The sequence below is a fragment of the Microplitis demolitor genome, chromosome 1 (assembly GCF_026212275.2).
Source record: "Microplitis demolitor isolate Queensland-Clemson2020A chromosome 1, iyMicDemo2.1a, whole genome shotgun sequence".
Taxonomy (NCBI): Eukaryota; Metazoa; Arthropoda; class Insecta; order Hymenoptera; family Braconidae; genus Microplitis; species Microplitis demolitor.
The window spans coordinates 9,853,594-9,873,266 of NC_068545.1; the positions used below are offsets into that span (position 1 = coordinate 9,853,594).

General features: G+C 30.0%; 1 protein-coding gene across 3 annotated transcripts in view; it reads right to left on the minus strand.

Annotated features, from left to right (window-relative positions):
- Window positions 1-19,069, minus strand: part of LOC103570380 (E3 ubiquitin-protein ligase AMFR) — a 116,837-nt gene extending 97,768 nt beyond the window's left edge. Inside the window, exons 1-3 of one of the 3 annotated variants that reach the window (XM_053741193.1) lie at window positions 18,766-19,069; window positions 15,976-16,113; window positions 8,207-8,365 (exon numbers count right to left, since the gene is read on the minus strand). The gene's annotated coding sequence lies outside the window, so the exon portion shown is untranslated. The remainder of the gene's footprint in view (window positions 1-8,206; window positions 8,366-15,975; window positions 16,114-18,765) is intronic. The other 2 variants (XM_053741189.1, XM_053741197.1) reach the window with 2 other exon arrangements.
- Between the last annotated feature and the right edge of the window lie 604 nt (window positions 19,070-19,673).

Consider the following 19,673-nt stretch of genomic DNA (forward strand, 5'->3'; position numbering starts at 1 on the left):
TTTATCGGCAAAAGCGATTCGCCAAAAGCGAAAGCGACCTCCTCCTACAACAACGGCCGATCGAGTAAACTCCTACGTATCATTGGGGTCACTCCCGTCGAGTGTCGACGAAGTTTCTTGGTTTTAGAAGTTGATAGACGTATGAGAGTGAGGGGTATGAGGCTCCGAGTTTGCGAGCGATCGGTCTCTTGGTTACTGGCAACCACCGAGTCAGGGTTGCCAGATTGGGCTACTTATCGCGAATTGGGTGATTTTCTCTATGCATTCGCAACTAAATTAATGTTTGGGCTGCAAGTCGCAATTTGGGCGATTTTTAATGTTTCAAGATTGGGAATAACCTTACTCATTATTTTCAAATATTATTTTTAATTTCCATTTGTGAATGACTTGAATCAAACATCATTTCAATTCAGTATGTACATATAAAAAAATTGTATGTATGATGTCACTTACATTCAAGCATTTAATTTCTTTCGTCTCAGTTCAGTTTATTGGGGCCTTGGTTTTAAATAGTAATTTTATTTTTTATACAAAATTATGAATTTAAACGCGAGTGATACACAGTAAAAAACGAATCGTCAAAGTGTACAAAAAGCGTATGTTAAAATTCTGAGTGTTGAATATTTGACGCTTTTATGTGTCAATTTAACACACAGTATTTATCTTGTTTGAACTGTCGCAATCAATTGATTTTTCAACACATAAAAATGTTATTTTATACGAAAGTGACACTTTTTATATGTTACTGTCAAATCAACAGTCAAAATATGTTAAGAATAATCTCGACCATCAGAAAAAAATTCTAGGAAAATTTGTTACTTTTAACACATCCGCGTGTAACTTTTTTTAACACTCACAACATGTTAAAATAACATATAAATAAGTGTAAAACGTTCGTTTTATTATAGATGATATCTGTTGATTTTGACGAATCCTTTTTTACTACATAATTTCATCCTAACTGTTGAAAGTAAATTGTTATTCTGTTTTAAACAATCAGATAAAGAAATATATACACATTTAATGTAAATTAAAACCTGTATCTACGATATTCTGCTTTTTGCACTAAAAAATAATTCATAATTTGCAAAAAATTAATGAAAATTTTGATTAAGATTATTTTTTCATCAAATTTATCCTAAAAATATCCTACAATTTTCACTACATAAAAGATAATTGCAATAATCCTTTTTGAAACGTTAATTCCAATTTATGAGGTATAGTGTACTCTTATTGGTTAATAGAGAATAAATTATAAGCCGACAGCATCATTTTAAATTTAAAAATGATTGGGTGACTTGTTAAAGTATTTCGCTACTTTTGATCATAGATGGGGCGACTCGAACAAAAATTTTCTGGCAATCCTGCACCGTGTGCGGATGCTTTTCCTGATCACACTACTTTCATTAACTACTACTATCAGCAATTTGTACTACAAGCTACGCCATTTTATTAGCCAAGAGCTCATAAGCTCTCGTTATGGGGAAGCTTATTTTTATAAAGTTTATATCAAATTTATATTGAAATATTGGAGAATCGTTGCGGAGTTGGATTTAGAGATTGGATTGCTGGAGAACTGTCGAGGGATTGGAGGGTCTGGAGGTTATTGGAATTGAGAGGAGGTTAGAGCGTTGGAAGGAGTTGTTCTAAAGTTGAAGTGAGTGGAGTTGTTGTCAGTTAAATTCATTTATGAATTTATTGATTATTAAAAGGGTAGAGTCATTGGAACATTTTTATTAATTAAACAGTCGAGTCAATTGTAATTTATATAGATAATTCAATCAAAAGAGTCAGTATAAATAATTTAATAAGTAGAGTCAGCAATAAAAGTTTGTCAGTCGAGTCATTATTGAATATCACCAAGTCGAGTCAAATTGCATCAGCCATCTTAATATATTGTTCATTTTCATTTATTTATTTGTAAGGCGACTTCGTCTGAATGAATGTCAGCTTAAATTTAACTTACATCAATTACCTATTAATAAATTTTCTAAGCATTTTCCTTATAAGTATAAGTTAAAAATAATATCTCTCTTCTAAATTTAATACTGCGTGGTCCAGTACGTGGTTATACTCGTCCTGAGATTCACTGAGCATAGCTAGACAGGTACGTAAAACACCTTAAGTTTTACACATGTTTGGATCCTCGTTTTATCACGGCCATATTTAGCTGATAAAAGAAGTGGATCCAATACAGATCACGGAACAAAATTTTGAGCGAGAATGTATGCACCAAGCGGAAAGCAATCAAATAAACATAATGAATAAAAATAATAAGGAATAATATTACTAAAATATATCCAGGAAATAAATAAACAAATATTGGCTATCACTAGATTCCTTTCTCTATATTATTTAATTTAAATATATTTGTAAACTCAACAAATTGTTACAATACCAAATATTATTTACTATTATTAATTCTTTATAATACATTTTTATTAATTAATAATATGCTCATTAGAGCCAAATAATAATAATAACACCGGCACACAAAAAAAAAATTGTCTGTACATCGGGCGCCACCTATCTAAGCGTATGTTTATTGACCCGCTGAATACGAATTTCAAGTCAGTTTAGGCCGTCCAATCTTCAATTTCGAATAAATTGCAAAAAACCCCAATGAATAGCGAAAATTCGATGTTTTGGCAAGAAAAAAAAATTTTGAGATCTAAGGTAAGCATAATTTCCATGTATTTTGATCTGTTAAATACTAATTTTGATCGTACTTTAATCATAAACCGTTTTAAATCTAAAAAAATTGTAAAAAATCATTAAAAATTGCAAAAATCGAAGAAAATTGGGATTATCCTGGTATAAAAAATTTTGTGGACCCGGATTGACGAAGATTTTCATGTAAATTAATCTGCTTGATCTGATTCTGCAATAAATTTGGCCCATAGTCCCCTCGAACATTCATAAAATTGCAAAAAATCGATGAAATAGCAGAAAATTGCTGCTGAAAAAATAGAAAAAAATCTTTTAAGCACGCTCAATTAAATTTCATATATTTTTTATTAACAAAATACAAGATTAAAATCTCAAAATGCAAAAAAAATTTTAAATCTATGAAAACGTATAAATAGAATTAAAAGGATGATTTTCCCAACTTTTAAACTGTTTTCCGGTGGTATTGAACTCTTTTATTTCCAAATGATCTACGGAGTGGATTTCTCTTTTGTTTGTTATTTTCTTTCGATATATCTCTTTTGAGTGTCCAGCAATAGTCTGCCATCATGCTGATATTCCAATTTTTTTGATACCTAGTCTCCATTTCACTTATATCTTGATGAAAACATTCTCCCTGTTCTTCACTGTACTCCCCAAGATTCTGAGGAAAGTGGTCGATATGAGAATCTAGGAAATGTAATTTTAGATTCATTAAGCATCCTAAATTTTTGTAATTTTCCACTAATTCTTCGACTATTGTCCTGTAATTTTCACTTTTATTATTTTCTAAACAGTTATGACACATATTTTCGAAACTTACTCAAGCTGCTCTCTCCGTATCATTCATTTTACTTATAAAATTAGCATCCTGAAGTAGAGTTCTAATTTGGGGTCCATTAACCCTTTCCCAGTCAACCTTGAATCCCTACTCTTAATTTGAATCTTACGTCTTATTCTTAAAATGAGAGAACTATAGTCTGTTTTTTAAAGAAGGGGCCGGAAAAATGGTAGAAGGGGGCGCTTGTTTACACTACCACAACTAAACTTTCACTCATACAGCCTTACAACGGATTTTAATTGATTCTATCCCCACATGACTCACACCTAGACTCACCGATACTCCGAGCCAGGAAAGGGTGTAAATTCCCTCTTTTAAATTGGCATCACTTATCGCTGAAAACTTTTCTCTTAAGTACTGAAAACAATCACCATCCTTGTCCAGAGCTTTGACATATTGTTTTATGAGACCTAGTTTGATGTGAAGTGGCGGTAGCAGATAGTTTGAAGGTTGAATTAATGGTGTTCGTATTACATTATGAGTACCGACATTTGATTTCACTCTCGTAGGCCATTTTTTTTTTCACATAATGATTCTTTCTGTCTCTGCTATCCCACACACATAGATAGCAAGGATACTTTGTGAATCCTGATTGTTGGCCTAAAAGAAGTGTGGCGATTTTGAGATCTCCGCTAATTTTCTATTAGTGTTCTGAATACTTTATATCATATCCAATACAATCCCCAAATTTTCATAGGTCTCTTTAAGCTTCGTCGAATGGGCTATTAGAATTGGTGCTAATATGTTTCCAATGTGAAGCAAGACAGCTTTGAGACTTCTAGTTGATGAATCTATAAAGAGTCTCCACTTATCGTCTTTATAGATATTAGGTTTTAATTCATCAACCAAGCCTTTAACATTCGAACAGTAAACCACCGAGTCCTCATCGTCCTTTGTGAAAAACTTCCGGAACTCCTCTTCTCTATTCCGATAAAAGTAAGCCGTTACCTTTTTAGTTAACAAATTTTTATGTTTTAGTCTTGATGCCAGTAATTCAGCTCCATCCTTAGGCAAATTTAAATCTCGTGTGAGATCATTTAGTTCCTTTCGACTAAATGTTTCAGGGTCTTTCGTTTTCTCATCTAGCATGAAATCTTCATCTTCGAGATTTTCATCTTCAGAAATTTTTTCTTCCTCTTTTTCCTCCATTGGCACTTCTTCTTTTTCTACTTCCATCTCTTCAAGAGCTTCGGTTTCATTAACAATAACTGTTTTCTGTGGCTTAACAGCTAATGAAACATTGGCGTACTGTATTTTACTTCTACTCGACGAAATAAAATCGGCAATTTCAGTCATACAGAAGTATTGCTCTTATTACATAGATGGGAATTGCTTCTTGTAATAGTATACTCTCCAGTAGCCAAGTTTCCCACTACTGAAGAGCTGCAGTCGCTGGATGTCGACGCCTGCGGGTCTGCTTTCTCACCCTGTCCAGACGCCGATACTGGGTTTCCGAATCCATGCATCATAAAATACTCATCACTTGTACCTGTCATGACGGCACACGCGCCGTTAGCCCAGGGACTCTGCCAGATGGTTCTGTTGCCCACCGTCACCCCGAGGAGGTGCCCTGGTTGCAAGTACAAGCGATCATGCAATGAAATGAAGTCTGCACATCGAAGAAGTTAAAATCCCAACACGATGGCAAATTTTTACTAAATAAAGGAAAAGGTGGAAAAAGAGGTATCCACGTCGTAGATCATTTGAGAATAAAACAGTACAATACCCTCGAAAAATCGTTAAAAATCCAGTTTGTGTACATTCTTGGATCTTAATCTTGTATTTTAGAAATAAAAAATACAAAAAATTTATTTAATTGTGTTTAAAAGTTTTTTTTTGCAGTTTTATGAATGTTTGAGAGAACTATGAGCCAAATTTATTGCAGAATCAGATCAAGCAGATTAAATTACATGAAAATCTTCGTCAATCCGGGTCCACAAAATTTTTTGTACCAAGATAATCCCAATTTTTCACGATTTTTGCAATTTTTAAGGATATTTTACAATTTTTTTAGAATTAAAAAAGTTTATCATTAAAGTACGATCGAAATTAGTACTTAACAGATCAAAATACATGCAAATTATGCTTACCTTAGATCTCAAAATTTTTTTTCTTGCCAAAACATCGGATTTTCGCTATTTTTTGAGGTTTTTTTGCAATTTACTCGAAATTGAAGGCTGGACGGCCTAAACTGACTTGAAATTTGTATACAGCGGGTCGAAAAACATGCCCGTAGATAGGTAGCAACCCGGTGTACAGACATTTTTTTTTTTTTTTTTGGTGCCGGTGTAATCAATTAAATTATTTTATCCACTGAGGAACTCAAATTACAAATTCACTCAATATAATTAATATAAATTGTAAACAAATAAAATAATAATCTTTTCTTTACTTTATATTATTTACTCTAGGGAGAGAAAGACACGGGTACTCAATATATTTTTGGCGACACTGCATTGCATACCATTAAATTATAAAATAAATTTCACCCAGAGAAATAATATTTTAAATACTATTGTAAGCCAAGAAGCTCAATACGCTATACTAGTCTAATCTTCTAAGGAATTAAAGAATAATTATTTCAGTGCACAACGTGGCTGGAGAAAAATATTGATTTTTATCCCCACTATATCGACTTACTCTCCCTACGGACAATATTTTTGTGTATACTCTACACACACGTGTGCTATTGACTAAAATGAAAATATTGATTCAATACATAGAATTCAAAATAATTATCAAAACATCAATATAAAAAACAATAATATTAATAATCCATATATAATTAATCAAAACAATATAAATACTTAAATAATAAAATATTATAATAAATAAATGCGCTTTATATAAGCTAGGAAATGTTGTTAAATTCACGGCGAGATGGTAAAGCGCGCGCAACGATTCACGTTTGAATCGCTACGTGACAGTTGAATGTTTTGTCTTATTTTATGAAAATGTAGTTTGTGTTTATAAAACTGTAAAAAGAAATCCCTATTTTAATACCTTATTTCAATTCACGAGTTTAAAGACTGGAAATTCCAGTTATTTTTTATTCCCCGAAGCTTAGGCTAATGTTATTTTTTCGTCCTCCGAGGCTTGGGCCAATGTTATTTTTTCGTCCCACAAGGCTTGGGCCAATATTGTTTTCGTTTCCCAAGGGTCGAGCCAGGCTTGAATTTTTGTTACCCAAGGCTGGGGCCATTGTTATCATCCAAGGCCTGGACCAACGCTCATCCAATGCTCAACCAAGGCTCGCGTCAAGGCTTGCCCAAGACTGGTAAAGCTTGATCCACGCCTGCTCTAAGCCTTGGCCTATGATTTTCCCTACCTGGGATGTATCCCCAATAACCCTATAAATTTTGAAATTGATCTATCGACCCGTTTTTTGGGGGTGACCGATCAAAGATTTGTTAAACAATTAGAGGAACAACTTTTGTACCTTTAATTGTGTACATTGTGCAAAAAAAAATTCCTGACGTCAAACCAGATTCGTTTGGCTCAAGTACTTCGTGCGTTTGGATACAGTCAAGCGATTGGGTCTACCGCCCTCTGCGTTTCCCTGATGAAAAAAAATGATTCGGAATGATTCAAAACAATTTGAATATATAGATATACACTTAACATGGAGTAAATCATTTTTCTTAATTAGGGTTGACTGTATATTTTGCTCTAACTGAGTTTCTTAAGGGAAGGTACCGAGTCGTTTGAACTAAATCTATGGTATTTGATATAACTCAATAACTTTTTTCATTTAAAAAAAAATAGAAATTAGTTCAAAAAACGAAAAATTTCCAAAAAAACATCAAAAAAGACTATTTTTGACCACAAAAAATAAGTTTCAGTTTTTTTGTTTTCTTTGACTTTTTTTGGACATTCTTTGGAAATTTTTCGCTTTTTTTCTCTTACCCTCACATTTACTGAGTAACCAACGCAAAAATGAAAGGAAAGTAAGAAAAAAATAATTTTTTCATTTTGGTGGTCATTACGCAATTAAAGGAACAATAGTTGTTCCTTTAATTGTTTTGCGAAACTTTGATCATTCACCCTCAAAAAACGGTTCAATAAATCAATTTCAAAATTTACAGGGTTGTTTGGAATACATTAAGCAAAAAAAAGTCCCTGGTAACATTAGTCTTTTCATCGATAATTACAGAGTAGCGGTTGATTTACTAAAAAACCAAAAAAAGGCATTTTTTTTAACTTACTTCTGAAGGATCTTAAAAATAAAAAAATTTTTGTTTTTTAAAAAAATGATGTGAGGGTCTTGTAGGAAATTTACTTAAGTTATTAACGCCACCCCAAAATTTACTGTGCGATCATTGGTACCTGAAATACCGATGATCAAAGCCAAAAAGAATCATTTTTGTTTGAAGGCTGATATCTCTGCGACAAATCATCCTACAAAGTTAAAAAAAAAAAACAAATTGAAGCTGAATAAATTCGCTAAACGAACTATGCATTAGTTTAGTTGAAAAAATTATTCCACGGTCCGTGGCCTGTTCGGAAAAAAAAAAAAAAATTTGTTGTCTCGCGATACTTCTCATGTTTGCGCAATAACCGGAGCTCTTAAAAAATTTTGATGAAAATCCACCGAAATTAAAGATTCCAAGCTATAAAATGCTTGTTTTTAAATCTCGATAGCCAGTTCTGGCCCAAGGATGGGTAACCATAGGTATGGCCGAACTTGGATAATCCTACCTTCGCTCAAGCCTGGGTTTCCATTGAATGTCCAAGGTAGGGGAATACAGTCTTGGCCTAAGCCAATATTGACGTGTCAAATCTAGGTTCCCCAGTGCTGGGCCAAGGAGGGCCCCTTCGATCAACTCTGGCAGCTCCTGCATGGGAGCGTTAACTTCTCTATAAAAATATGTCTGTCTCATTATTTTAGAATAAGCTGCCCCCGAGTTATGAAATTCTAAAGAACGGAAGAAATTTGTCCCGTTATTTCCGTAAGAAACTTTGATTGGAATCCGTACTATCTTAGAGTTAATATTAAGAGCTCAAATTTTCAGGGAATTTTTTTATATCAATTTGGAAGCATTTGAGCCCCTGGGAGCAAAGCAATTTGGAAACATCCCTGCTAAGGGCCACCCTAAACAACAATTTTTTTTTTTATGGTGTCCAAAAATTGAAAGTATAACTAAAAATGAAAATTTTGATATCAATCCGGACTCTTCATAGTAATATTAAGGTTTGCCTCAATCCATTTTTCTATTTTCCATTTAAATAACACGGGAAAAAATTTTTTTTTTTTTAGAATTTTCTAGTTCACAAATTAATCGACGGATTTTTATGCCCATAAAATATTTTTGTAGGAAATTAAACGCTCTACAAAAAATGTCTCCTATCATTTTTTTAAAAATCCCACTGTTCAAAAGTTATTTAAACTCCAAGTCGAATTTATAGTAAATTTTGAGATTTTTTTACTTTTCCGGCGAAACTATCAATCTTATCAAAAAAAGTCATAAGAACTTTTTGTAGATAATTTTATTCCTTACAAATTATTATGAATAAAGTTTTTCGAAATTCCGCATTGTTCACAAGTTATTTTCCATTTCAAAGTCAAGCTCTTAAAATCAATCAGAAATCTATTTTTCTAAGAACTTGACATTGAAGTGCAAATAACTTGTGACCAGTGACTAAATGAAGAGTCTGGATTGGTACCGAAATTTTTATTTTTAGTTATACTTTCAGTTTTTTGACACCATAGAAAAAAAAATTGTTGTTTTTTATTAAAAACCTTAATATATATATATATATATATATATATATATATATATATATATATATATATATATATATATATATATATATATATATATATATATTACAGTGTCTCAAAAAATCGACTTTTAATATTTAAAGGTGGCGATTCACGATTTTCTATTTTCTATTTAAATACCATAGGAAAAAAAATTTTAAGTTTGGAATTGTATACCTTGACGATGACTTATTGAACAGATAAGTTCAGGACATATTTTTATCAAGAATTAAACGCTCTACAAAAAAAGTCTTTTATCATTTTTTGATAAATCCATCCGTTCAAAAGTTATCCGAGCTCGAAGTCAAGTTAGAGTAAATTTTAAGATCATTTTACTTTTCCGGCGAAACTATCAGACTTATCAAAAAATGTTATAGAATTTTTTTTGTAGACAATTTTATTTCCTACAAATTAGTATTGATTAATTTTTTTCGAATTCTGCATTGTTTTCTAGTTATTTCTATTTTGATGCCAAGTTCTTAAAATCGATCAAAACACTATTTTTTTAGGATGGGTTATATTAGGGTGGGCCAAAAAAAGTGACTATTTTTTTTCTTTAGTTACAGTGAAAATATTGTTTAGCATAATGAAAAAAAAATTCTGTTAAAATTTGAGCTATTAATATCAAGGGGTGCCTAGTTGCAATTTTTTATTTCCCATTTAAATACCATAGCAAAAAAATTTTTTATGTTTAGAATTTTATTACTCTGCATCTAATCAATCGATCACAAAGATCGATGTTTTCTTTCATAGGCAATCGGATAATCTACAAAAAAGCTCTCTTATGATTTTTTGCTTATTCCACTCGGCTCAAAGTTATTTAATGTTAAAGTTTAACCTTGAATAGTATGGTGGCAATTTTACAACATTTTTTATTGTTACTTTAAAAATATAGTTCGAAAATGATAAAAATATTTTACTTTATGAAGTACACATCAAATTTTCTTAAAAAATTTCGATTTTTTTTTAAATTACTGATTGCAAATAATTAACATTTCTTACGCTTTAATTGAATTGGAATTCGGAATTTATTTTAAATGAACAATAACTTCTGCAAAAACAATAAAGACCTAAATAATTATTGAAGTACTCCAATTTTATTAATCCGTAGTTTGTATACTCAACTAATCAGTAGTATAAAAAATAAAGATATTGTCTTCATAAATTTTTAATTGAAAATAATTATTTGCATTACAAATTTAATTCTTAAAGCCTACTTTAAACATACGAAAGTGAAATTTATTTTAATTAATATTTTCCTTTCATAAATATGAAATTGCTGCAGTAATTGTAATAGTATAGTTGAAAGATATTTAAGATTATACATTTCTTTTATTTCAACTTTAATTGAAAATTCAAGAACTTTTAAGTTTTAAATATTAAACCAATGATTACAAAAAAAATTTGACATTTTTTCAGAAAATTTGATGTGTACTTCAGAAAGTAAAATATTTTTAACTTTAATTTAACTCGTAAAATCGAGTTTTCATCAGATGTCGACATTTGAAGTCCTAGGAAGCTATTCTATTTTCAGAATGATGTCCGAGTGTGTGTGTGTGTGTGTGTGTGTGTGTGTGTGTGTGTGTGTGTGTGTGTGTGTATGTGTGTGTGTGTGTGTGTGTGTGTGTGTGTGTGTGTGTGTGTGTGTGTGTGTGTGTGTGTGTGTGTGTGTGTGTGTGTGTGTAAACTCTTTGTAACTTTTGAACTAATGAATCAATTTGGATGGTTGAGATGGCAATCGAAAGAGCTTGTTGGCCATCAACTTTTCTGAAAATTTCAGATTATTTGATCGAATAGACTCGAAAATATTTGCGAATTACGAAAAAAAAAAATTTTTTTTTTAGTTTTTTATTGATTTCTCAAAAACGACTCATACGATCGACTTTAAAATCTAATCAGCTCTAGTACTCAATAAAACGCATCGATTGCCACCTCAAACATCAGAATCGGATAATTCGTTCGAGAGTTATCGAGGGAGAAAGAAATAGTGAAAAACGGTTTTTTCTAAATATTTTCGAAACGACTGACGCGATCGATTTCAAATTTTAATCAGCTCTAGAATCCAATAAAACGCGCCGATTACCACGACAACTATCAAAATCGATTGATTAGTTCAAAAGATATCGGCGTTGAAAAGTTAAAAAAATAACATTTTATGTTATTTTTTCCGGATAAATCATAATATAACGTACTGAAATGTGCCTGATATCATACCAACTCATCTTTTTTATGGTTTCTTTTGATCATATAATGTCATCGAACTTGGTTTTCAGTTTAAATCAAATTATCAACAAAAAAATCGATAAAACGTAGTTTTTAATATTTTTATCGGATATTTCATATTTTATTGTTTCTTACATGAGTCAAAACTTATTTAAATCTTGATTTTGATCCCTGACATTGATTTCTCCCTCAATACACTTATTTTACTGAATATAATCAGAAACTAAATTTTAAAAACCGCTTCATTGATGATTTTCGATTCTTAAATTTTCAAACTTCAGCATAACAGGTAACTTGTTAGAGCTTGAAAAGATCGTAAAAAAACAATTGCATGTGATAGCATTTTCGAGCTCGAAGAGCTCGAAAATATATCTACACTAATGTTTTCGAGCTCTTTGAGGTCGAAAACAGCGGGAAGTTTTGGGGCTGGTCCGCAGGGTCAACCGACGCCCAGATTTTTTTCATTGTGGAACCATATTTTTAAAGTCGAAATTAAAAATATTGTGAAATTGCCAATAAACTATTTGAAGTCGAACTTTCACATTAAGAACTTTGAGCCGAGTGGAATAAGCGAAAAATCATAGGATACCTTTCTTATAGATCGTCGAATTCTCTACAAGATTGAGTATCAATCTTTGCGATTCCTTGTTTAGATGCTGAGCAATAAAATTTTAAACATAAAAAAAGTTTTTTGCTATGTTATTTAAATGGGATATAAAAAATTGCAAATAGGCACGTCTTTAATAGTAATAGCTCAAATTTTAACAGAATTTGTTTTTTTTGTCATCTCAAACAATATTTTCACTGTGACTGAAGAAAAAAAAAATAGTCACTTTTTTGGCCCACCCTAATATATATATATTCGCTTAGCAATTGACTAGAAACTTTTTTTTATTGTGAATAATAAAATAATTAAATTTATGAAAATTAATAAACAAGTTTTATTGCATAATTTTGATTGCTTAATTCAATCTAATAATATTAACATACTTATTAGTTCATTATATATTTCTCTAATATAGGAATTGATTTAATAAATAAATGATAATTCTTTTTTTAATCAATTTGAAAACTTAAAAAAAAAATTGGTCTATTCGTTGACCCTGCGGGCCAGCTCCTTGAGCTCGAAAACATTGTTGCGAACACATATTCGAGCTCTTCGAGTTCGAAAATACTTGTGTACGTCTTGGTTTTCGAAAAATAACGTTGTTTACCATTTGTTCTTGAAAAATTTAAAAAAAAACCAAAAAAAAAAAATTTTTTGAATTCTTTCGTCAACAGTTTCTCTTGGACGAATGAACCGATATTGATTGTTAAGGTGGCATTCGACGCAGTTTATAAAATTTGAGAACTGATTAGATTTCGGAATCGATCCATCGAGCACCTTAAAAGTTATCTAAAAAAAACATTTTTGAAAAAATTTGATTTTAGGAAGATCGAACTCAATTTTTCACGGCTTTTAGATATTAACAAGCCGCGTCAAATGACACCGTAACGATCAAAATTGGTTCATCCGTTCTCGAGTTATAAATATTCACATACATACATACGTACGTACACACTCGAACATATAGTGAAATTAGTCTGGATAAGTTCCTAAAACTTCTAAACGTCAAAATCTAATAGAAATTTGGTTTTCGAAAATCAGACCGAAACCAATATTTATTTCAGAGCTGACTTGTGTAAATAATTATTCAGGCGTTATAACAAAATTTGATTATGATTCTAAAAATATTTAATCATCTGAATGTCTTTTTTCTAATTGTTTTTCCAGTGTATAATTACAATTACGGCCTTTTAGACTTTTTGCCTTTATATCGCAACTGCTTTACTTTTTTTTCCTGCTTTACATTGTGCGGCTGTGGCCTGACTTGTGCTTATACTGTACTGCATCATTACGATGATACTCCCCCCCCCCCACCTTGGCTGTGGGAGTAAAAGGTAAAGGAAACCACAGAGAAAACCATTGCCTGTACAGTTCGGTTTGGGTGAGGCACTAGTAATCGATAAAATTCCCATTTTACCGATCACTAGACCTTCATCCCGCGCCTACCGATCAGAGACCTCCAATTGAGCCCAACGCGTAGCTAAGCGGTTACCCAGCCAAGTAGCGATCATGCTCGATGCTGCTTAACTTGGGTGATCGCCCGAGCCACTCGAGAACCGATCGGCTGCCGCAGCCGCTTTTAATCATCTGAATGTTTAAAAACATTAAAATATATTGAGCACAGTGGACTCTAAATTTTTTATATTTATTACAAACAAATAATATATAAAATCAATAGCCAGTGATTAAGTATAATGCATGAAGTACAAACATTGAAATAAATAATTAATATTGAATTCAATAACTAGTCTCGAATCTGCTCTAGTAGTCGGATTCGTTTGAGTTGTAATTTAAAACTAATGCAATAAATGAATAATTTAGTTTCTCTTATCCATTTTCTATAAGACAAATTTCTCTAAGAGAATAGTTATAAACCGCATTACGAAACCACGTGCATTAATTTAACTTAAAAATATTTTTTTCTTACGAAAAAAACAAAATAGATAAACTATTGAATACTTTCTCGTAAATAAAATCATAATCTAGATATTCATTGCATCAACTAATATCGTATCATTGATAAGAGGATAAAAGAAAACTGTTATTATAAATCATTATTTTTATCATATTGCTCACGGCTCATTCTATTATTACCTTTTTTATTTTTATTTAAAACTGGTTTTATTTTACATATTATTTATAATACTAATATATCATTTTTCCGTAAACAATAATAACTTTTCCATAAAATCATTATTTATTATTTTAAAAATTTTCAACTTCCCGCTAAGAAAATTGCAAATTTTCAAAAATTCGGGAAATTATCGGTTTCGGTCCGATTTTCTAAAATAGAATTATTAAGAGATCTTGACGTTTCAAGGTTCTAGGAAGTTATCTTGACTAATTTCACGATGATGTGCGAGTGTATGTATGTATGTAAATATCTATCACTTTTGAACGGATGAACCGATTTTGATCGTCAAGGTGTCATTCGATGCGGCATGTCAATATCTAAAAGCTGAAAAAAAATTGAGCTTGATCGGTAGGGCTCGTTCGGAGATATTCCAAAAATAAACTTTTTTCAAAAATGTTTTTTTCGGATAACTTTTTATGTTTTTGATGGATTGATTTCAAAATCAACTGGACTCTGAAGCTTCATAAACCGCGTCGAATGCTACCTGAACCATCAAAATCGGTTAATTCTTTCAAGAGAAACCATTGTCGGCAGAATTAAAAAAAAAAATTTGTTTAGTAGTTTCAAAATTTCTCAAAAACGACTTGATGAATCAATTTCAAAATCTGATCAGTTGTAGAACTCAAAAAAATGCGTCGATTGCTACCTTAACCGTCTCAATCGGTTTATTCGTTTGAGAGATATCGTTTGAGAAAAAATGATAAAAAACGTTTTTTTTCGTAAACTAAGGCATACGAAAATATTTTCGAGCTCGAAAAGCGACAAAATGTATCTACAACAATTTTTCGAGCTCAAAGAGCTTGAAAACGGCGGGAAGTTTTGAGGCTGGCTCGCAGGGTCAACTGACAGACCGATTTTTTTTCTTGGTCAGAGAATACAAAAATGCGTGAAAAAAAAGTACTTGTTCCATAGGATTTTATTTTCTTTCAACAAAAAATTGCAATATTGCTACAAAAAAATAATGCATCTTGCCTAAAAAAAAATCTCTTCCTTAAAAAAATATAAACTCTAGAAACAATTGATAAGTTTTTGATTTAAGTGTAAAAATATGTTGATGAGAGAAAAAGTTTTGAATCAAGATAAGAATTTCAAAATAATTGTTTATCCGGTGCAAGTAAATTTTGATTTTCCGAATCGATCAAAAAAAAAAATCTTGAATCAAGAATATTTTTCTTGATTCAAGTTAACTGTTTTTTTCTGTGCAGGCAACATGCAATCGCTAGAATTAACTACTCGACAATAAATCTGTCAAAGCGTTTGTCATAATTACCCATAAACTAATATTAATATTTATTAAAGTCTATAATTAACATGTCAATTATTGCAAATTCAATCTCCAAGTTAATAATAAATGACCTAAAAACAAAAATAAAACCTTATTCTATAAATATTAAACAAAATCCATAAATTAAATACAAAAAAAATTCTAAACCCATTATCTATTATCAAATCCGTTGCATCATCAATTAATTAAATGAAGCCTTAAAATTATTTGTTTGAAATTTTCATAAAATTTATTTCTTTCATCCATATTAAATCTAAATATGCCCAAAACAAATCAAAAATAAAAAATTGACATCCGTTAATAATAAGTTTTGATTTTCGAAATAAAAATTAAAAACTTGCAATCCATAAAAATATAGAGCATACGTCTTAAAAACCGTCGACTTAAACGTCCGCGAATTTAAAAACATCTGGTATTGACATTAAAATAATTGAATAATTATAAATTTATTACTCACCTGATATTAATTTTCAGTGAGTGTGCTGCTGGTACAATTTAATAATAATAATTATTGTGATTATTCTTTCTATCGTAATTAAAGTATTTTTTTAAAAAATTTAAATTTTAATTTAGGATATAACCAACATCACAGGTTCTAGAAAAAAAAAATAACAAAATCGTTAACGCCCACCATTTTACAAATTCACTAAAACACAAATCACAATATCGTAAATGTAAATAATACTTGACACTTGTAGGATTAATAAATAATTAAAAATTAATTTGTAATTATTTTATAAATTTCAGTGAAATTATAATCGATTAATAAATTGACAGTTAATATATATGGATTAGGGTGTTTTATTTTTAGGTGACATTTTTTTCCGTCTTACCTGAAAAACTGACAATTTATAGAAAAAAAAGAATATTCCCGCTTGAAAAAAATTTTAAGAGAGTTAGGGGCTTAGCGCATCGGAAAATTGAATTTCCCATTTTAATAACATGGAAAATTTTTTTTTCTGTTTCGACTTGACTTTTTGGTGTTAAAAAAATTTTTCTGAAAAAAGTGAGTAAGGTAAAAGTCCCTATTATGAGACATATTTCAAGATAGGTTGAACATTTTTACTGTTTGAAAATGTATTTGAGAGGAAAATACAATTTGAATAGTATTATACGATTGTTCTATGATTATTAGATTGGTATTTAATATTTAAACTCAATTTTAACTAAAAAATAAATTAAAATAAACAATTTTTGCAAGCAACCTTTATGACCACTTTTATGAGACAGTTTAAAGGCGTATGGCCCTGTTGTCTCATGATACAGGTCTCTATTTATGAAACAGCTGAAAAATAAACAAAAACGATTTTTAAATTATATTTTTATTAATATGAGATTATTTTTTATACCAAATGAGTAATTGAAATGTTTTTGAAACAGCAAATTAAAATTTTCCACGGAGTAAACGATTAATTAACACAAGATACAAAGCAAATTATTTTTCTTCTTTCATTCTTTTCTGGAGTTCCTTTAATTTTTCCATTAACTAATTTTTTTAACTTCCGTTTTGAACGGATGAACCGATTTTTATCGTCAAGGCGGTATTTGACGCGGCTTGACAATATCTAAAGGCTGTAAGAAATTGAGCTTGATCAGTAGGACTCGTTCAGAGATATTCCAAAAATAAACTTTTTTCAAACATTTTTTTTTTGAATAACTTGTAATGTGCTTTATAAGCCGCATCAAATGCCACCTCAATCATCAAAATCGGTTCATCATTCAAGAGAAACCGTTGTCGAAAGAATTAAAAAAAAAAAAATTTTTTAGTATTTTCGAAATTTCTCAAAAACGACTACATAAATCAATTTTAAAATCTGATCAGCTGTAGAACTCAATAAAACGTGTCGATTGCCAGCTTAACCGTCCCAATCAGTGAATTCGTTTCTTTTAATGGTGTTTTAAGCGAATAATCTAAAATTAAAGATTACAAAATTTTTGTTTAATAAATTTTTTAATATAAAAAATTCTTAAATAATTTTTTGTTATCTTATAATCTGAAACATAACATAAAATAATATTTATATAAATGTTGGAAATATTATATAAATTAACAAATCCATTTAAATGAAACAAGTCAAAATTTAGTTTGGAACACATCAGCATGCTGTCATAATTGTATAGGTTAAGTTTATAATTTTACTTTAATAAGTGTGATATACTTATTTAAAAATAATAATTTAAAGTTATGTGCATCAATAACGTCTTAAATTATATGTTCGCACTGTTTTTTTATGAATTTTTATTTAATGCTAATAATTATGGCTATAAACATTAATCTGTCTCATGGAACCGGGACTACAGGTACAAACATATGTCCGTGTTACGCGATACACCTGATAAAGTGTCTCATAAAACCGTACATGCAAGCGAATAACTGCAGGTATTATAAGACACTGGAAAATAAAATACTTTCATCATAAATAACAAAAAAATGTTCAAACGGACTAAATTTACTATTTATTAGCTTCTCATTGATATATAACATTCGTATATAAATCGCATAAACAAAGTTTATTGACCAGAATGAAAAATTAGATAGATGTCATTGTTTCACTCTCTTTAGGTGTCAATTTGAGTGCAGATTATGAACCCCGCAATTAGCAATTTTTTTGAACAATATCTTATAAATAAGTTATAAAATTAATGAATCGCCTTAGGAACTTAGTGAAATATGTATTTATTTTAATTTTTATGTTTAAGTTTACCTGGCCTTTTTTTTTATTTATCGTGGATTTCAGTTGTGTATCATAAATGGGGACATTGTCTCATAATAAGGACTTTTACCTTATAAAGCTTTTGTAGGGCATGAAATTTGCTTTTAAAAAAATTATAAGAGCCAAGTGTGTACGACCAATAATATTCAAGTTACAGAGCTTGAAAGGTTACCTTAATAGTAATTGACATAAAATCGTCTAAAATTCAGAATTCTGTCATTTTCTACAATAAATTTAAATAAAAATCTTTAAGGATTACATTAAAATTACAATTTTAAGTGCATTTTATGATTTAAAAATAAATGGGTATCACAAATTGCGTTCATTTTCAAGAAATTAATTTCAAGGTCATAATATCTCTGCCAAAAAATAACATTATTCAATAATATATTATTTATATAAAAGTTAATATATGTATAAATATATTTATATCTAAATTTTCTACTGGGTATATATATTTGTGATATTTATAATTTCACTGAAATATGTATTAGGAATTATAATCACTTAATTAAGACACGATCCACACTTACAATTAAATATATTATTAAACTTATTCTTTTAAATTGACAATTATACTTTACTGCCCAATTATTCGAGCTGGATGTAAGCATAAGTAAAAAATGTAGATGATAATATTGAGATAATAATAAACAACACTGGTTTTAAATTGAGTATTATAGATTTTTTGATTTAGTTTAATTTTTATTTAAAAGTAGTTTTATTCGCGTGAATCTCGACGCAGGGTTTAACGAACTGAGTTTCTCATGTTCTGTTACCGCATATACGTGTTGTCAGAAACGGTTTTGTATGAATATTGAATTGCGGATGTATTTTACTGGTGGTATATACTTTTATTATTCTGCTTTCTCGTGTTATGTCCTTAAGTGCCTCAGTTGCCTCCACCTGTTAATTTATTAGTGAACTTGAGATACATAAATAGGCGCGCATTTAAATTCCATTTGAAATTTATATATTAATACTTATTGCGTTTTATCAACATTTGGTCAATAATTTAGATAATAAATCGTCGTGGCACATACTTATTAAATTATATATTTAGATTATAAGAATTGAACGAATAGATAAGCAAATCTTTATTTTATATTCAGAGAAATATAAATACAGTTTGAGTGGTCTTGGAACGTTTCCTGTCACCCGATACTTAAAACCTAAACAAAACACACACATAAAAATCATGAATAGGCCCTTGTACTATAGTTAACAGTAAATATGGTTATAAACAATTGCATAAACAAATAAGAAAAGGAAATATATAATAAATAAATGTTATTTATAAATGAACACCATATCACAAGAACTTAACTATTATCGTTAATAAATATATATTTCTATATTAAATAAAAAGTGATTCGTATAATAAATAAATTAATATAAATATTGAAATATAGCATTAGAATAATTATAATGATGTTTCACG